This window comes from Humulus lupulus, chromosome 5, assembly GCF_963169125.1.
Source record: "Humulus lupulus chromosome 5, drHumLupu1.1, whole genome shotgun sequence".
NCBI classification, from domain to species: domain Eukaryota; kingdom Viridiplantae; phylum Streptophyta; class Magnoliopsida; order Rosales; family Cannabaceae; genus Humulus; species Humulus lupulus.
The window spans coordinates 166,778,789-166,799,000 of NC_084797.1; positions in this window are offsets into that span (position 1 = coordinate 166,778,789).

Sequence of the window (20,212 nt, forward strand, 5' to 3'; positions counted from 1 at the left end):
CACTGTTCCCTTTAGGCGACCAACCCCAATCAGGAAAGACATATCCAAAAGGGGCACGACCAAGTTTTATTATTTTCACAACAACTATGGCCATGACACCAACGAGTGTAACCAGCTCAAGGACGAGATCGAGTTCCTTATTCGACAAGGACATCTGAGGAGATATGTACGAGCAGGTGGAAGTTCTCAGCAGGAGGCTTACAAAGGCAACGAGCAAGTGTCTGTACGCCAACACTCGCCTCCTCTACAGCCAACTCAAGTCGTTGGTACATTGTTGACCATCTACGGAGGACCACATATAGAGGTGACAGTGGTAAGGTGAGGGAGAGATATGCCAGAACCCTACGATACGATTAGGACATTGAAATTTTGAACATTGAGGAGCAAACTCCCAAAAAATCTCGAACAGAGGAAGAACTACTAACTTTCTCCGAGCTGGACGCACATCATGTCTGATTTCCCCACTCAGATCCTCTGGTCGTGGATGTTCAAATGGCCAACATGATGGTAAAACGAGTGTTGGTAGACACAGGAAGCTCGATCAACATTTTGTATAAGTCTTCACTGGAAAGAATGAAATTGTCAGTGCAAGATTTAGAGCCATGCAACCAAACTATCTATGGATTTTCTGGCGAAGGGCTAGCACCAACAGGGTCGATCAGACTCCCAGTCATAGCAGGAACTGCACCTGCCAATAAGACATTACTCGCTACTTTTATAGTAGTTGATTGCCCGTCTGCCTATAATGTTGTGATCGAAAGACCCATACTCGTCGATTTGCGAGCCATAACTTTGGTCTGACATCTGGCCATGAAGTTTCCAACCGATGTAGGAGTTGGGCATGTGTTGGGAAACCAGCGAGAAGCCAGAGAATGCTACAATTCCTCAATCACAAAGGAAAGAAGAGGAGGATCGGGAAGCGGAGCCGAAAAAAGGTTGCTAGTAGTAAATGAAACGCAAGCCCAATCAAGTGAACAAGTCACCAAATAGGGTGTTGCCCAAAGTGAGGATAGGGACTTAGATCCTCACTTTAGGGATTTTGAAGAAAACATTGGGCATGTGGAGGACCTTGAGGAGGTCCAACTAGAAGAGAAAGATCCGACCAGGGTTGTGAAAGTCGGTAAAAACTTATAGACAACAACAAAAAACAAACTGGGGGAGTTTTTGAAGAGACACCAGGAGGTCTTTGCCTGGTCGCATAATGATATGGTTGGGATAGACCCAGCAATGATCAGCCATATCTTGAATATACACAAAAATCATCCACCTGTACAATAAAAAAGAAGGTTGCTCGACAAAAATAGATATAGAGCCCTAAAAGAAGAAGTCGAGAAGCTGAAGGAAAATGGATTCATCAGGGTAGCATTTTATCCATCTTGGGTCTCTAATCCCATACTAGTTCCCAAGACGAATGGTAAATGGAGGACGTGCGTGGATTTCACAGACCTTAATAAAGCTTGCCCGAAGGATTGTTTCCCACTTCCAAGAATCGACAAGCTAGTCGATGCCACATCAAGACATGAAGTTTTATCATTCATGGACGCATACTCTGGTTATAATCAAATTAGTATGCATCCACCTAATAAAGAACACACTAGCTTTTGAACAGATATGAGACTTTACTGCTACAAAGCAATGCCCTTCGGTTTGAAAAATGTTGGTGCGACTTACCAGTGACTAGTCAACCATATGTTCAAAGAATTGATCGGCAATAACATGGAAGTATACGTCGATGATATGCTGGTCAAGTCGAGAAAGGCCAGTGAACACATCAAGGACCTACAGGAATGCTTCAACATCTTGATCAAATATCAGATGAAGTTGAATCCTCTAAAGTGTTCCTTTGGTGTTGGATCAGGAAAATTTTTGGGATTCAAAGTAAACTCACGAGGAATCGAAGCTAATCCCGAAAAAATTCAAGCATTGATCGAGATGCAGTCACCTGCCAAGGTTAAAGAAGTACAAAGCCTAACAGGAAGAATTGCTGCCATAAATAGATTCATATCTAAGTCTACAGACAAGTGTGTCCCATTTTTTAATCTACTCAGAGGAAACAAAAAGTTTGAATGGACAGAGGAATGTGAACAGGCTTTTCAAGCGCTCAAGTCGGTCGAATGAGAGACTTTGTGCATCTAGTTAGCAATAGCAGAGTATGCTGCTAATGTTGTTTTAATCAGAGATGAAAACAACTGTAATGCCACAAAATCCCTAATGCAGCTTAATGGTTGGATTAGTAGGCCGGGAGGGCCATAATTGTTTTATTATTCCATTAAGCTATTATATGCATGTTTATGTGAATTATATTATAATATGATGTTAAATACATGCATGTGGGTCCAAATTTCATCGCAAGGGTATTTTAGTAATTTGGCCCATTGAGGGCGTGATTGTATGTTTGTATGCATGTCAGTGATCTATTGTTGAGGCCACATTATAATGTGGATTTGTTTGAGCCATTCAGCATGAGACGATCATTGAGTTCAAATTAGCGGTTTAGTCATGACGGGATTAAGTTCGGGGCTTGGAGTGAGTCTCGGGGTGATTTTAATGATTAGAGTGTTGCCGGGAATTAAAGGGTAATGGGTTATGAATTATTGGTATTTGAGAATATCGAGAATAATGGGAATTGGAGGGTGTTAATTATGATTAATGAGATAGGTGGAAAAGGACGGTTTTACCCTTGGGAGTTTTTAGAAGCCTTTGTTTGACCTAGGGGCAAAAAGGTCATTTCACCCTTATGCTATATTTAAGCCATTGAGGGTTGTAGAAGGTTGGAAAAACAGAGTATCAAAAGGTTATTTGCCGTACCAATTTTCTCTTCCTTTTTCTTTGTGATTTTTGGGTTGTTCTTGAGGATTCAAGCTAGGGAAATGGATCTTGAGGGCTTGGGATTGTGTTCCACTATTGAAGAGGGTCCTAATCTAAGCTTGAGGCAAGTTTCTAGCCATTAAAACTCTAGCTTTGCTCTGTTTTTGTTCTAGTTTTCAACTTGGTTTTTTAGATTGGTTGAGGGGAATTGATGGGAGTTTTTGGCTAGGGTTCTTGGGGTTGTGATGCCTAGGACATGTGGGGATGGTTTTGGGGTTCATTTGGGACTTAAAATGAAGTTGGGAAGCTTTTGGTTTAGGTTAGAAATGGTGGAGTCGAAGGGAGAAGGTTCAGGGCATTTTCTGGCTGGGTGTAGCGCTACAGCGCCCACTAGGGGGTGCTACAGCACTACTTTAGGGTGCCTATTCTGTCTTGAGCACTGGGGCGCTGGGATGCTACCCTGTTCCATCAGATTCCCGTTTTAGGTATTTTTTAAGGGATTTTGGCTCAAGGTTTCAATCCTTAAGGCTCAGGATCGAATCTACTCACTGTTTGGGTACAATTCGAGGTCCCGGGAGTAAGGTTTAAGTCAAGACCCTATTATTGTTGATTTTTATTAATGAACGTTATAATTGGTTATGATTAGGTAACCACTAAGGAATCAAAAGGTCGATCGTTCTCAATGGTCGTTCTTGTACTATTTCTCGCTCGAACTAGAGGTAAGAAAACTGCACCCTATATATGACATGCATGGTTATTATTGAGGCATGTTGAGTGTTTAAATGTGGACATTGATTGCATATTAAATGCTTAGCAGATCTTGCTTACTTGTGAATGGCACTGACTTACTAGTCAGAATCGACAATGGTGTCAGATCTGTTTGTGAAGCTGTGACTTACTAGTCAAGTTCATTAACGATACTAAGCACTAGTCGTGTGTTACTGACCTAAGAGTCGGGAGCGGCATAAGCGTCATGAACGCCGAGCCGATGAAAGATTAGATCTAATTGACATCTACATTGAATGACTCACTATGAGCATTAATGTCGGACCGACCCTAAGTTCGATGAAAACTAAAAGCGCTTGCCTAGTTCTATGACTAGTTACTCAGAGCCAAGGCTAGAAGGCCCAGGTGACCCTATCGTCACATGGCTAAGGGAGCGGTACCCACAGTTGTGACTCTATGGTCACTCTCTTGATTACATTGGTGACTTATTTGTAAAGGAACGGAACCCACCTTAGTGGCTTTTTTCAACTATCACTCCTCTATTTAGGACTAAAAGTCTGGGATGATTATTATGATCATTGTTTGATATTATATTCATGCAGTATTGAGTTTTCTTGCTGGGCTTTGGCTCATGGGTGCTATGTGGTGCAGCTAAAGGGAAAGAAAAGCTCACCCAACCTTGAGTGGAGAGCTTAGGTTGTGATGTGTACATATGCGGCCGCTTGACCACCACGGCCAAGGAGTTTCTCAGAGGGACTAGGGGTTAACCCTATTTTTGCCGCTTAGGTCGGCGGGTTGTAAATTTCAAACTGTAATGACCATTTTGGATTGTAAATAACTTGTAAATGTTTTGTGGGCCCATGAACAGTTTTATGTTTTAAATAAAATATATCATTTCCTTTTTATTGGTTTTCCACCTTAACCTATTTAATAACACCTAGATGCACTTTTTTAACCAAAGAACTCGATTAGTGGGTTAAGCACGGTTCAAAGTTCATAGTAACTGTCTTGGGGTAACCAGGGCGTTACAACTTGGTATCAGAGCGTGCCAAGGTTTAGGGTTCCTGTAGACTGGCTGGGCATGTACACTCACCACTGAAGACAAGCTCGACTCATGGTTTGGTAACTATTTATGTAGTTATATATTTACCTGCTTAAATATGGTATAAATACTTTATCTGTTTACATGAGACACCATGTTAAGACTGTGCCCTGAATATTGTGTTATTAGCAAGAACGTACTTATTAGTACTGATATTGCCAGAGCATGCTTAATAGTAATGTTTATTGTGAACTATTATTTTATACATGTTAAATGCTAAATGATATGATCATGTATCTATTTGTATATTTGTATAACTGTGGAATATGGTAATTATTTGCTTGTTCTTGGACCGTGAGGCAGCAAGAGGTTTAGTTATTACTACCTGACTGGTCGTATTGACTATTGCAGCACAGTATAAGTTGATAAGAATGAATCCAAGACAGACAGATTCATCAGCTGGTCAGGGTGATCAAGGCCAGGAAAATAATCAGGGTCAAGAAAATGACCAGAGTCAGATTCCGCAGCCAGACCTGCGAACTGGCAGCAGTTATTTAATGAGCTGCAGGCTACAGTATTGAGGCAGGGAGAAGAAATCCACCTCCTGAGACAACAGCAGGTTCCTGCAGTAGCCAATGTATCTGAGGCACCTCCTGTATCGGTGCCAGCAGCTGAGCAGCTGCCTGAGGTTGGTAACAAATGGGAGCCTCTCTATGAAAGGTTCAGAAAGTAGCAACCTCCAGTCTTTGAAGGGAGTGCACATCCTGCTAAAGCTGAGCAATGGATTAGCATGATTACCACATTCCTGGATTTGATGAAGGTGGCTGGTAATGAAAGAGTGGCCTGTGCCACATATATGTTTCGGGAGGATGCTTGAATTTGGTTGGAGGTTATATCCCAGACCAAAAATGTTAATGCCCTGAGTTGGGAAAAGTTTCAGACTCTATTCAATGAAAAGTACTACAACGATGCCATTAGGGCGGCGAAAGCTGAAGAATTCATCAGGTTACTTTAGGGGAGTTTGTCAGTGACTGAGTATGCCCTGAAGTTTGATCGATTGGAAAAGTTTGCCATGGATCTGGTGCCCACTGATGGGACCAGGAGGGAGAGATTTCTCCAGGGGCTACAACCTAGATTAGCCCAGGATGTTCGTATTACCACTATGGCAGGGGTTACTACCTATGCACAGGTGGTTGAGAAGGCACTCACAGTTGAGAGTGCAGAGAACAAGATCTGGCGAGATAATGCAGCCAGAAAGGAGTTCAGGAGAACAAGTTCTCCATTTTTGGATTCTGGTAAGGGTGGAGGCCCTAGTGATCAGAAGAGGAAGGTTTCTAACACCTTCCCAGCTCCAGGTCCAGGCAGGCGGCCCTGTGGTATTTCAATGGGCCGCCAGAGTGGTAGTGAGGCCTGGAAGTCTTATCCTGAATATCCTAGATGCAAGAGGCATCATTTGGGAGAATGTAGGGCAAGGGCCTGCTTTTTATGTGGAGTAGTGGGTCATCTCAAGAAAGATTGTCCTAAGGCAAGAAAGGAAGAACTGAGGAAAGCAGACAGCTCGGCCCCAGCTCGAGTGTTTGCGTTGACACAAGTAGAAGCCTCGGCCCCAGCTCTGCCTTAGTAGTTACAGGTCAGCTTCTTAGTGCTAGAAATTGGCCCTAGTTGAGTTAAAAGAATTGAAAGTACAGTTGCAAGAACTGTTGGATTTGGGTTTTATCAAACCTAGTTTCTCACCTTGGGGAGCGCCAGTTTTCTTTGTAAATTCCTGGATGTGTTTCCAGAAGATTTGCCAGGGTTTCCACCACATAGAGAGATAGAGTTTGTGATAGAACTGGCACCAGGGACGGAGCCAATGTCTAGAGCACCTTACAGATTGGCCCCAGTTGAGTTAAAAGAATTGAAAGTACAATTGCAAGAACTGATGGATTTGGGTTTTATCAAACCTAGTTTCTCACCTTGGGGAGCGCCAGTTCTGTTTGTAAAGAAGAAAGATGGTTCTCTGAGGATGTGTATTGATTACAGAGAACTAAATAAGTTAACAATCAAGAACAAGTATCCTCTCCCAAGGATAGATGATTTATTTGATCAGTTGCTAGGTAAAAAGGTATTCTCAAAGATCGACCTTCATTCTAGTTATCATCAGTTAAGGGTCAAGGAGGGAGATATACCGAAGACTGCTTTTCGCACCAGGTATTGGCATTATGAGTTCTTAGTCATGTCTTTTGGATTGACTAATGCCCCAGCTGATTTTATGGATCTGATGAACAGAGTGTTCAAGGATTATCTGGATCAATTTGTGATCGTCTTCATCGATGATATCCTGGTTTATTCTCAGTCAGAGTCAGAACATGAACAACATTTGAGGTTGGTTCTACAGAGACTGAGGGAGCACAGACTGTTTGCAAAGTTCAAGAAATGTGAGTTTTGGTTATCTCAGGTATCTTTTCTTGGGCACATTGTCAGTAAGGAGGGGATTAAGGTAGATCCAGCGAAGATCGAGGCAGTCAGAGATTGGCCAAGGCCAAAGAATGCTTCTGAGGTTAGAAGTTTCCTTGGATTGGCAGGTTATTATAGGCATTTCGTGGAAGGGTTCTCAAAGATTGCTACTTCATTGACTGAGCTAATACGCAAGAATCAGAAATTTGTGTGGTCAGACAAGTGTGAGAATAGCTTCCAGGAATTGAAGCAGAGGTTGATTACAGCTCCGATTCTGAGTCTTCCAACAGATCAGAAGAAGTTTGTGATTTACTGCAATGCTTCACATCAAGGTTTAGGTTGTGTTTTGATGCAGTCGGGGAAGGTAATTACTTATGCCTCACGTCAGTTGAAGGAGTATGAGCAGAGATATCCTACTCATGATTTAGAGTTGGCGGCAGTGGTCTTTGCTTTAAAGGTATGGAGGCATTACCTTTATGGGGAGAAGTGTGAGATCTATACAGACCATAAGAGCTTGAAATACTTCTTCACGCAGAAAGATTTGAATATGAGACAAAAGCGTTGGCTGGAGTTAGTAAAAGATTATGATTGTGAGATTTTGTATCATCCAGGAAAAGCCAACGTGGTAGCTGATGCTTTAAGCCGAAAGGGTCTGAGGCAGATTTATGGTGCGAGGTTGATAGCCAGAGAGTTAGCTGATGATATGACCAGAGCTGGTATAGAGTTGCTGGTGGACCAGTTGGCTAATATTACGCTACAGTCTACACTGTTGGAGAGAATCAAGGAGGGTCAGTTGGGTGATCCACATCTAATCAAGATCAGAGAGGATGTTTTAGCTGGAGCCTCCAGAGATTACACAGTGTCTGAGATGGGCTTGTTAAGATACAAGGGACAGATATGTGTTCCGTTAGACACTGCGTTGAGGCGAGAGATTCTGGATGAATCTCATACTACACCTTACTCTTTGCATCCAGGCACCACGAAGATGTATCAGGATGTGAGGTCATTGTATTGGTGGTCGGGGATGAATATGGATGTAGTAGAGTATGTGGCTAAGTGCTTGACATGTCAACAGGTCAAGGTTGAGCATCAGAGGCCGGTGGGGTTATTGCAGCCTCTAGATATCCCAGAGTGGAAATGGGAAGACATCACGATGGATTTCGTGGTGGGGTTACCAAGACTGTTGGTCAACATGATTCTATTTGGGTGATAGTGGATCATTATACCAAGTCAGCTCACTTCTTTCCAGTGAGGACTACTTATACAGTTGACCAGTATGCAAATCTCTATGTGAGATATATCGTGCGCCTTCATGGAGCGCCAAGGTCGATCGTGTCAGATCGTGACCCCACTTTTACTTCCAAGTTATGGGGAAGTCTACAGAAGGCCATGGGAACACAGTTAAAGTTCAGTACTACTTATCATCCTCAGACAGATGGGCAATCTAAGAGGACGATCCAGATATTGGAAGACATGCTGTGAGCATGTGTTCTGGACTTTGGTCGATCCTGGAGTAAAAATCTACCTTTGATAAAGTTTTCCTACAACAACAGTTATCAATCTACCATTGGGGTTGCACCTTATGAGATGTTATATGGTAGGAAGTGCAAATCTCCCATTCATTGGGATGAGACAGGTGAAAGGAGATACTTGGGTCCTGAGGCAGTTCAGAGGACCAGTGAGGCCATTGAGAAGATTAGAGCTCGGATGCTCGCTTCTCAAAGTAGACATAAGAGCTATGCAGATCCCAAGCGTAGGAACGTGGAGTTCCAAGTGGGAGACTACGTCTTCCTTAGAGTCTCTCCACAGAAAGGGGTAAGAAGGTTTGGGAAGAAGGGCAAGCTGAGCCCTAGATTTGTAGGTCCATTTGAGATCCTGGAGAGGATTGGCCAGGTGGCTTACAGGTTGGCCTTGCCTCCGACGTTGTTGGCCGTGCATAACGTGTTTCACGTCTCAGCTCTTCGGAAGTATATATCTGATGTGAATCATGTTTTGAGTTATGACAATCTGGAGCTTGAGGCAGATCTCTCCTATGAGGAACAGCCGATCCACATACTTAACAAGAAGGACAAGGTCCTCAAAATAAGATGATACCTTTGGTTAAGGTATTGTGGAGGAACAGCAAGGTCGAGGAAACGACCTGGCAGCTGGAGTTAGATATGCGGAATCAGCATCCCGAGCTGTTCAGGTAAATTTCGAGGACAAAATTTTTGTAAGGAGGGGATAGTTGTAATGCCCCAAAATCCCTAATGCATTTTAATGGTTGGATTAGTAGGCCGGGAGGGCCATAATTGTTTTATTATGCCATTAAACTATTATATGCATGTTTATGTGAATTATATTATAATATGATGTTAAATGCATGCATGTGGGTCCACATTTCATCGCAGGGGTATTTTGGTAATTTGGCCCGTTGAGGGCGTAATTGTATGTTTGTATGCATGTCGGTGATCTATTGTTGAGGCCACATTATAATGTGGATTTTTTCGAGCCATTCGGCATGAGACGATCGTTGAGTGCAAATTAGCAATTTAGTCATAACGGGATTAAGTTTGGGGCTCGGGGTGAGTCTCGAGGTGATTTTAATGATTAGAGCGTTGCCGGGAATTAAAGGTAACGGGTTATGAATTATTGGTATTTGAGAATATCAAGAATAATGGGCATTGGATGGTGTTAATTATGATTAACGAAATAGATGGAAAAGGACAGTTTTACCCTTGGGAGTTTTTAGAAACCTTTGTTTGACCTAGGGGCAAAAAGGTCATTTCACCCTTATGTTGTATTTAAGCCATTGAAGGCTGTAGAAGGTTGGAAAAACAGAGTATCAAAAGGTTATCTGTCGTACCTATTTTCTCTTCCTTTTTCTTTGTGATTTTTGGTTGTTCTTGAGGATTCAAGCTAAGGAAGTGGATCTTGAGGGCTTGGGATTGTGTTCCACTATTGAAGAAGGTCCTAATCTGAGCTTGAGGTAAGTTTCTAGCCATGAAAACTCTAGCTCTGCTCTATTTTTGTTCTAGTTTTCAGCTTGGTTTTCTAGATTGGTTGAGGGGAATTGATGGGAGTTTTTGGCTAGGGTTCTTGGGGTTGTGATGCCTAGGACATGTGGGGATGGTTTTGGGGTTCATTTGGGACTTAAAATGAAGTTGGGAAGCTTTTGGTTTAGGTTAGAAATGGTGGAGTCGAAGGGAGAAGGTTCAGGGCATTTTCTGGCTGGGTGTAGCGCTACAGCGCCCACTAGGGGACGCTACAGCACTACTTTAGGGTGCCTATTCTGTCTTGAGCACTGGGGCGCTGGGATGCTACCCTGTTCCATCAGATTCCCGTTTTAGGCATTTTTTTAAGGGTTTTTGGCTCAGGGTTTCAATCCTTAAGGCTCAGGATCGAATCTACTCACCGTTTGGGTACAATTCGGGGTCCCGGAAGTAAGGTTTAAGTCAAGACCCTATTATTATTTTTTTTTATTAATGAAGGTTATAATTGGTTATGATTAGGTAACCACTAAGGAATCAAAAGGTCAATCGTTCTCAAGGGTCGTTCTTGTACTATTTCTCTCTCGAACTAGAGGTAAGAAAACTGCACCCTATATATACATGCATGGTTATTATTGAGGCATGTTGAGAGTTTAAATGTAGACATTGATTGCATATTTTTATGCTTAGCAGATCTTGCTTACTTGTGAATGGCACTGACTTACTAGTCAGAATCGACAATGGTGTCAGATCTGTTTGTGAAGCTGTGACTTACTAGTCAAGTTCATTAACAGTACTAAGCATTGGTCGTGTGTTACTGACCTAAGAGTCGGGAGCGGCATAAGCGTCATGAACGCCGAGCCGATGAAATATTAGATCTAATCGACATCTGCATTGAATGACTCACTATGAGCATTAATGTCGGACCGACCCTAAGTTCGATGAAAACTAAAAGCGCTTGCCTAGTTCTATGACTAGTTACTCAGAGCCAAGGCTAGAAGGCCCAGGTGACCCTATCGTCACATGGCTAAGGGAGCGGTACCCACAGTTGTGACTCTATGGTCACTCTCTTGATTACATTGGTGACTTGCTTGTCAGTCACTTATTCTGTATAAGCTAGTGATTTGATCAATTATTTGTTAAGGGAACGGGACCTACCTCAGTGACTTTTTTCAACTGTCACTCCTCTATTTAGGACTAAAAGTTCGGGATGATTATTATGATCATTGTTTGATATTATATTCATGCAGTATTGAGTTTTCTTGCTGGGCTTTGGCTCATGGGTGCTATGTGGTGCAGGAAAAGGGAAAGAAAAGCTCACCCAACCTTGAGTGGAGAGCTTAGGTTGTGATGTGTACATATGCGGCCGCTTGACCACCACGGCCAAGGAGTTTCTCAGAGGGACTAGGGGTTAACCCTATTTTTGCCGCTTAGGTTGGCGGGTTGTAAATTTCAAACTGTAATGACCATTTTGGATTGTAAATAACTTGTAAATGTTTTGTGGGCCCATGAACAGTTTTATGTTTTAAATAAAATATATCATTTCCTTTTGATTGGTTTTCCACCTTAACATGTTTAATAACACCTAGATGCACGTTTTTAACCAAGGAATTCGATTAGCAGGTGAAGCAGAGTTCAAAGTTTACAGTAACTGTCTTGGGGTAACCAGAGCGTTACAACAACATTCAAAAAACAGTGTACTACGTAAGCAAAAGGCTGGTGGGAGCAGAACTATGATATCCGCCTATAGAGAAAGTGGCTTATTGATTGATACTGGCGTCTAGAAAACTGTGACCCTACTTTTAGGCTCACCCCATAATTGTGCTTACCAACCAGCCACTACGGCAAGTCTTACAAAAACCAGAAGTCGCTGGTCGTCCACTAAAATGGGCAGTTGAGTTGGAGCAGTTTGAAATTTCCTATGCACCACGAGTAGCTGTTAAGGGACAAGCCATAGCAGATTTCATTGCAGAATTTACTGGACTCCTTGCCAGCGAACCGAAAATAGAGAACGATTTTCAAAATCAAACCCCTGCCTGGAAGCTGTTCGTAGACGAATCCTCCAACGAGCACAACGCAGGGGCAGGGCTAATCTTAATCACACCCGAGGGACATCGGTTTCAGTGTGCGATCAGATTCAACGTTACGGCCTCTAACAATGAAGCTGAGTACGAGGTTCTGCTTGTAGGATTAAAACTAGCCAAGGATATGAACATAAAGTCACTAGAATTATATAGTGACTCCCAGCTAGTAGTTAATCAGGTTATTGGAGAATATTAGGCTAGGGGTCTCAAGATGGTTGCTTATTTGAACAAGGTGAAGGATTTACTAGCACATTTTGAGAAATATACTCTCCAGCAAGTACCTCGCGATCAGAATTCAAGCACCAATGCCTTAGCCAAGTTAGCAAGCGCAGAAGATGCTGATACTTTTAGAATAGTACCGGTCGAACGTTTATTGGCACCAAGCATTCAATCGGAAGAATCCTCACTAATAATATAAGTGTCCGACACATGGATGACTCCTATCATACAATATCTCAAACAAGGATTATTACCAGCATATAGGAATAAGGCAAGGATGCTTTGATCGATGGAGTCTTGTATAGACGAAGATACTCAATGCCTTTATTACGTTGTGTCTTTAAGGAAACGGCTAAGGAATTGATGCAAGAAGTACATGAAGGTTTCTGTGGAGATTACACTGAGGGAAAAGTTTGTCAAAGAAGATTCTCCATCAAGGATATTTCTAGCCTACCATGATCAAAGACTCTATGGAATTCGTTAAGAAGTGTGATAAGTACCAACGATTTTCCAAGATACCACGAGCAACCCCAAATGAGCTTAAACAGATGCAAAGTGTAACGACCCAAATTCGCTAATAAGGCTTAAGGGCCTTGATTAATGTGCCTAGAGGGCATAATGGGAATTAAGTGTGATTTTAATGAGTAAAATTCATGATTATGATTTAAAGCATGAAATATGACTATTCGAATATTTGAGATGCATGACTATGTGTATTAGTATGCATGTAGGCCCTGATTAGGTTAGAAGGGTGTAATCGTAATTTTGGCCAGTATGGGCATAACTGTATTGATATATGTGATAATTGTTGAGACCACATTATTATGTGGATATATCTGTGATCTGTGACTCGAGACGATCCTAGTGAGCAAAGTAGCGAAAAAGTCATGGCAGGGATTTATACCCAGCTCGAGGTGAGCCTAGGGGTATAAATGGGAATTTAGTGAGTATATTGGAGTCTATTTTGACATCGAGGAATATAATTGGAGATCAATTAGGTGTCAGGAATTAAGCGGGGAATATTAGAGACACTCAAGGAGTTAGCGGGAATTTGGTAAAATGACTAAAATGCCCCTAAGAGGATTAAAGGGTTAGAATTAGAAGGGAGGGCATAATGGTCATTTGAATTACAGGAGTTAAGTGTTACTAAGGCTTTATTTTAGTGGAAGTTGTAGAAAAATATAGAAGTCTGAGGAAAGGGAGAAAAGAAGGAAAAGGAAGAAAAAGGAAAGGGAGAAAACAGAGCTGGTTTTCTCTAAGGTCGGTTTATGCTTTCTTCATCAGTTTCTTGAGTATTTTTTAGGCAAAGCTCAGGGAGGAGCTAAGTTAGGTTGAGCATCAAGAATCCTAAGCTAGGCTTGGAGAATTGGCAGAGGTTTAGCAAGAACACCCTAACACTTGAGGTAAGGTTTTGTAGTTTCTTCAGTTTCTGGTTTTGGTTTTTGAACTATGGTGTGTAAGCTGAGTTTGATGGGAACTTTAGGGAAATCAGGGCAGAGGTTGAGGAGGAGCAAGCTAAGGAGGTGTAGAGGTTGTATTTAAATCGAAATCCCATTAAAAGGTATGAATTCTAAGCTTGTAACTCTGATGTTTTGACTGGTTTCAGCTGAGTTTCTGAACTAAGGGTCAGCTATGGTGAATTTTGAGATTAGGGATGCATGTATTTGGGTTTTGGGTATTTGAGGTGCTTGGGATGATTGGAGTAGGTTCATAAGGTTGCTTTTGAGTTTGGTGAAGGTTTGGGGAAGTTTTGGTTGAGTTTGGTTCGAGGAAATAGCATGAAGGAAAACTGAGGTGGTGTCTGTCTGTGACTAGCGCTACAGCGCTAGCCTTTGGGCGCTGTAGCGCTAGGCCATGCATGCTGAGGGGATTTTGCTTCTGTTTGTAGCGCTGTAGTGCCCTCCTAAGAGCGCTGTAGCGCTGCCCTGTTTTCAGAAGGGGATTTTAGGCTTGTTTGCAAGGGTTTTTGACCAAGGGTTTGGGGTTTGATTCCACCACCTTGTTTGATGGAACTAGGACTTCCCGGGGGCTCGGGATTGGTCCCGAGGCTAGGTTTTGGACTTGAGGTTTGGTGATGACTTTGATCTATGGTTGTGTTTAGGTGAGCGCTAGGGCTCGAGAGGGATCGTGCTCAAGGAGTCAAGTGATCAAAGCTAGCAAATCGAAAGGTAAAAAAACTGCACCTGGTTATATATTTGTGATGGGACTAAGTGCTCCTGATATCTGTATTATGTCAATGATGGTATCATTCCATGGGACATGTGTTAGCGGCCTAAGAGTGTCGTACACAATATTTGCGCACAGGGCGCGGCTTGGCCACTGGTAGCCGAGGACAGCTTAATATTCACTGAGCTCGGTTTAAGCAGGCCGGAGTCAGTGGGATAACGGAGGGAGCGGCCTGAGGGCGCTAGCCCTAGTTATCATTTGTGAATTGTTATATGATATAAGTTAATATGTTAGTATGTTGAATACTTGATTATATTGTATGAGATATTGATCTGTCTGTTGATTGCTTATGCTCTGTTGTTGTGTTTTCTTGTTGGGCCTTGGCTCACGGGTGCTACGTGGTGCAGGTAAAGGCAAGGGCAAGTTGGACCAATCCTGAGATGGAGAGCTGCGGGGTTGAATGTACATAGCCAGCTGTTCGATCGCCATGGTCGAGGAGTGGATCAGGACAGGGATTGCCTAACTGTCTGTTTGCCTTAATATGGCTTGATATTGTATTTAAACCTTATGTCTTTTGTAAATGGTCCTTAATCTTAATATTTTTGGGATCCCGTGTAAACAGGAAACGTTTCTTAATGAAAAATGTGACTTTTGAGACCAAAACATTTTAACCCTAGTTCCTTTATAGTTTCAATAGCACGTTTTAATTAAACAACTTGATTAGCAAGTCCAGCACTTTATAATCACACAGTGTAACGGTCTTGGCTATCCAGGGTGTTACACAAAGCCCATGGCCATTCATGGTTTGGGGAATTGACCTAATTGGATCTTTGCCTACAGGAAAAGGGAATGTCAAGTATGCAGTAGTTGTTGTCGACTACTTTACTAAGCGGGCCGAAGCTAAGCCACTTGCAACAATCACGACCGAGAAAGTGTTAGATTTCGTCGTCAAAAACATTGTATGCTGATATGGGTTGCCGAAAAAAAATTGTTTCAAATAATGCACACAATTTGACAACAACCTTTTCATCAATTTCTGTGAATGACATGGTATCACGAAGAGTTTTTCGTCAGTTTCTCATCCACAAGACAATGGACAGGTTGAGGCCGTTAACAAAACTTTGAAGGACACACTGAAGAAAAGGCTCGAAGAAGCAAAGGGAGCATGACCAGAACAATTGCCAGAAGTACTCTGGTTTCATAGAACATCTCACCGAATAGCAACAAGCCATACACCATTTTCCTTGGCCTATGGGTATGAAGTCATGTTACCCATTGAGTTAGATCCACCATCGCATAGAAGGCTAACATACGACCAGAGCACGAATAACCAGTTATTAATGGAGTCTTTAGACTTGGTCGACGAAAGGCGCAAGCAGGCTCAACTTCGAGTTGCATCTTACCAACAAAAGGTCACTCAATATTTTAACTCTAAAGTACGCGAAAGAAAGTTTGACGTGGGAGATTTGGTACTTAGAAAGGTTTTTCTCAACACTCGCGACCATGCTGCTGGAGTACTCGGACCGAACTGGAAAGGTCCATATAAATTGAAGAAATTCTTCAACCAGGCACATACAAACTTGCTCACTTAAATGGAGATCTCGTTCCTCACTATTTGAATGGAGAACACATGTGCAATTATTACCAATGAACAATTCTTTTTAAAGAGCTGGGTTGTATTCATTTTACTTTTTACAAGTTTGTGAACAAAGGCTGGTCAGTTAGATGGCTGGTCTCTTATAAGTGTAAGATCAATTTTTGATCACTCGTACAGACATGAATCTTGTCCATTTTATTACGAGAAATAAAAGGAACTATGTGAAACCATTTATTCTTGCCAATTATTGTATTTATTACAAGTTTTTCTCATTACGTGTGTTGTTTTGCTATATTATTATTGATTGTTTAAAAGTACGCGAGCAGTAATGTTCGAACAGGTATTGGTCATGGAAAGTGACCGAAAACCTTAGACTCCTCGATCACTTGGGGAGCATATAAGATGCTAAGCGAGCAAAGCATATCAACAGACATATGTAAACACATGAGCAAAATAAGGGAAAGCACACTACGACACTTAGAGTATTTTTCAAAAAAATTAGTTCATTTTGTGCAAATCTTAATAAAGTGTTATGCTAAGTTCAGTCATACGAGCAGATGTTATAATAGCAATGAGAATATATTATAATATCACAATGAAATTTCTTTACAACACGAGCAAAAAATATTAAAAGGAAAGAAAAGCTGCCTTAGGCAACAAATTTTCTTAACATCACGAACCGTTGTTCATGTGTTTTAATTACATAAATAAATTTTTTACAGTGCAGCTGAGGGAGGGTCCTGCTGAGGCTATTGGTCGAACTTCTTCTTCAGCACCGTCAATGCCTGTCGCCAAGGAAATTTCAGGAAAATCTGAGGCATTTTGAGCATTTCTCTCCTCCTCTGGGCGAGCAGAACATTTGGCAAGTTCAGCTTGTTTTACCTGCTCGGGAAGATAGTCGAAGTTTTCCTCTGGATTGTTCTTCCAAAACATGTAGAAGCAGTTGAAGGTGGCTCCTCGGAACCTCTCCAAGTTTTGGGAGTTTTTCTCCTCGAGTAGCTTCACTCACTCCTCTAGACTAGTGGCCTCCTTCATCCTTGCCTCTAGATCCTCTTGAAGCTTGGTTGCTTCCTTGTAGTTAGTCTCGGAAGCTTCCTTAAACTTCTTCTTGGCAGCAACAGCCTTAGCCAGATCTTCTTGGCTCCTCTTTAGCTCCTCGGTTAAAATGGCAACTTTTTCTTCAGCCGCCTTAACCTTGACCTCCCATGCCTTGATCTCCTTGGCATGTTTTGCATCGACCTATTCAGCGCGACGCCAACCGTTGTTCATGGTCAAGATACCCTGTGAACAGTAGAAGGATGGAGCTTTTAGAGCTAATCAAAGGAAATGTTGTTCAACTAAAACACAATACAGAAGAAACTTACACTGAGGAGTTCATTGAACCCACGAGCAAGGACCTGGCTGGGTTTCAACGAAGGAAGACAGGCGAAGGCCTCCTGGCTGCAACAATGCTTGGACATTCTCTACAGTTTTTCGTTTATTGAGCTATAAGCATTGCTCAGCAATTCTGCAGCCAAAGATCTTCCCGTTTGGTCGGTGGAAGGATCAGTACGATGAGGAGGAGGAGGAGAAGGAGTTGTTGATCTAGAAGGAATGGGAGCTGGAGTGACCTTTGGATGAGCCTTTTTCTTTGAAGGTTCCCCACTACCTTCTCCACGGTGTCTTCTGCTCGACTTCTTCCTGCTCGCTGGAGCGTCTGCAGAAGAGTAGATATCAAAGGCGTCGTCGAATGGCATGACTACAAAACAAAAATAAACGAGCAGATATGTCAAGAAATAGTTTGGCACAATAAAGGAACAAACTAAAAAGAAATTATAAGTAGTATACCCGAACTATTATTACTAGTCGCTACATTATCTAAAGAGCTAATGCTACACTCACTATCTTCCTCGAAGAAGTCCAAGCTAAAACTACTAGTCGTAAATTTAAAGTTTCCATCCCTATCAAATAAATGACAAGGGATGGACAGTTTATTTAAGAGTGAGAAATTTATACCGTTCTCATCAGAAGATTCAAGTATGGGACCAGTATATTCTGGTAGATTTTGTTTTCCTCTCCCATGTGGGGTAGGATTATTAGATGCTCGAGTATTTAGGGAAGATTCTCAAATGGTCACTCCCGTTGGTCGATGCCTCTGGGGTTGTGACACATCCTGTTGCTACTCATGGTTATGCCTCTGGGGTTGTGACACATCCTGTTGCTACTCATGGTTATCTTGTCCTCAAGTGCCCTCTCCAGTGGCACTCCCTGCAGTGGATTCCTTCACTTCCTGGTGAGGTTCTAAAAGGCCGAACAGCCTTAAATTACTCTCTGTGACTAGGTCCTTGATATTTTTTTCTATATTCGTCATGCTGGCCAAGATTGTGGCTCTTATCTCCATTTCTAGAGTGGGGACGGGTCAGTGCCATGGACCTAGATACAACACAAAACAACTAAGGACAAGGAAAGATGAAAAATGACTGGATAAATGTCGATCAGAGATTGAAAGTTTACCTCCTTGAGTGAAGGTCATGTGTCGGCAACCAAGTCGGTTGTGAGGAAGTACTCTTGGAAGTATCTTCTAACATTGGACTTGTAGGTAGTGTCACTCAAGAATGTGCGAGCAGATTCCTGGTGGTAGAAATGGAAGAACCCCGTGTTGTTCTGCTTGGGGTTGGATTTGAGATCGAACAGATAGTTGATCTCATGTGGAGTAGGCACAGACCATTTTTTGTGGTTATATAGGATATAGAGTGCTGAAAGTACTCTATATCCATTGGGTGTTATTTGGAAAGGGGTAACCTCGAAATAATTGGTCACCCCTCAGAAAAAGTCATGCAAGGGCAATATTGCCCATGCTTCTATATGATACCTCGACCAGGCGTTGTAGGCACCTTTGGGCACGTTTGCCCTCTAGTCGGGTGTAGGTTTGTACAGGGAGCCTGTACTTCTTGGGATATTTTGCCGTCGTCCTGGTCGATATGACACTGGGAGGGGCAATGTACTAGTCTACCTCTGCTCGAGGGCCATCATGGGGACGAGATTTGGGCTAGATATCTGGTGGTGAAAATTTTAAAGATTGAGGATCTCTTGAAGGACCCTTTGCATTGGTTGCAGGCTGGTTGGAAGGTGAATCTGTGGTTTTCCTTTTTCTATGAGTAGTGTACTTGTCACGACCCATGTTTGATTGGTTTTGTGACGAGTTGTATGGAGGATTGGTCACAGGGTTTGGGTGTAAAACCGAAGGCTCGGGAAAAGGAAAAGAAGGCTATTCTTGATCCTTGAATAGCAAAACGAGAAGGTCGTCGTCTATTGGTCTCTCACCTCCCCAGGGATCATGCATGAATATCTGAGAAGAGCAAAGGGGAAGTGAGAATCTACGACCAATAGAAAGAAGAAAGTGAAAAGCAAGGATAACGCTGCTCGTGTATAAAAGTTAAGCTTTTATACGACCAGCATCATCCTGATAAAAACACAATAAACATGTGAGCAGGTTGAAAAAATAGATCAAAAAGTGAATGTGAAAAGTTTTTCGGAAAAACTTTTCAACTTCGAAAACAAGCGAGAAAAACCTAGTATTTTCGAAATACGCAAAATCGAATTTTCACTTCGATTTTGGACCCGAAATCGGTATACCTATACCCCACATTACTTTTTAAGCATAGTCTAGTATTTTATACTGCCTAAAATCCCTATTCTAGCATACTTATTATGTGTATACCCAAAAAAGAACAGTAGAAACCCAGTTACGGAAACTCATGAATCATAACCAGAATACACAAAAATTGCTACAAAGGTAAGAGGATGGATTCGAAAACTTACTTGGAGTACGGATTGTAGGAAAAATCACGAAATTTTTGCTCAGAGTTGCTTGAAGACGTCTCGAATCGCACTAGAGTCTCTGGGTTTTCTTGAAGGTTTTTCTGAGTATTCTTGAAGAAAGAGAAGGTTAGGGTAAAAAAATGAAAAAAGGAGAAGAGGCTTATATGTATAGTACCCGGGGTAGTAATAGAAGGTAATGATGGGAATAGAGTTTCGATGCATGGGGAATCGTGATCACTGTCAAAACGTTTCTAGGAAACTGTAAAAAGTCATGATTACTTGCCTTTTCAAAAAAGTAAGTACTAACAGATGTGACGGGTCAAATGAATTAATGGTCGAGTAAGTTTATTAAATGTTGATCGCA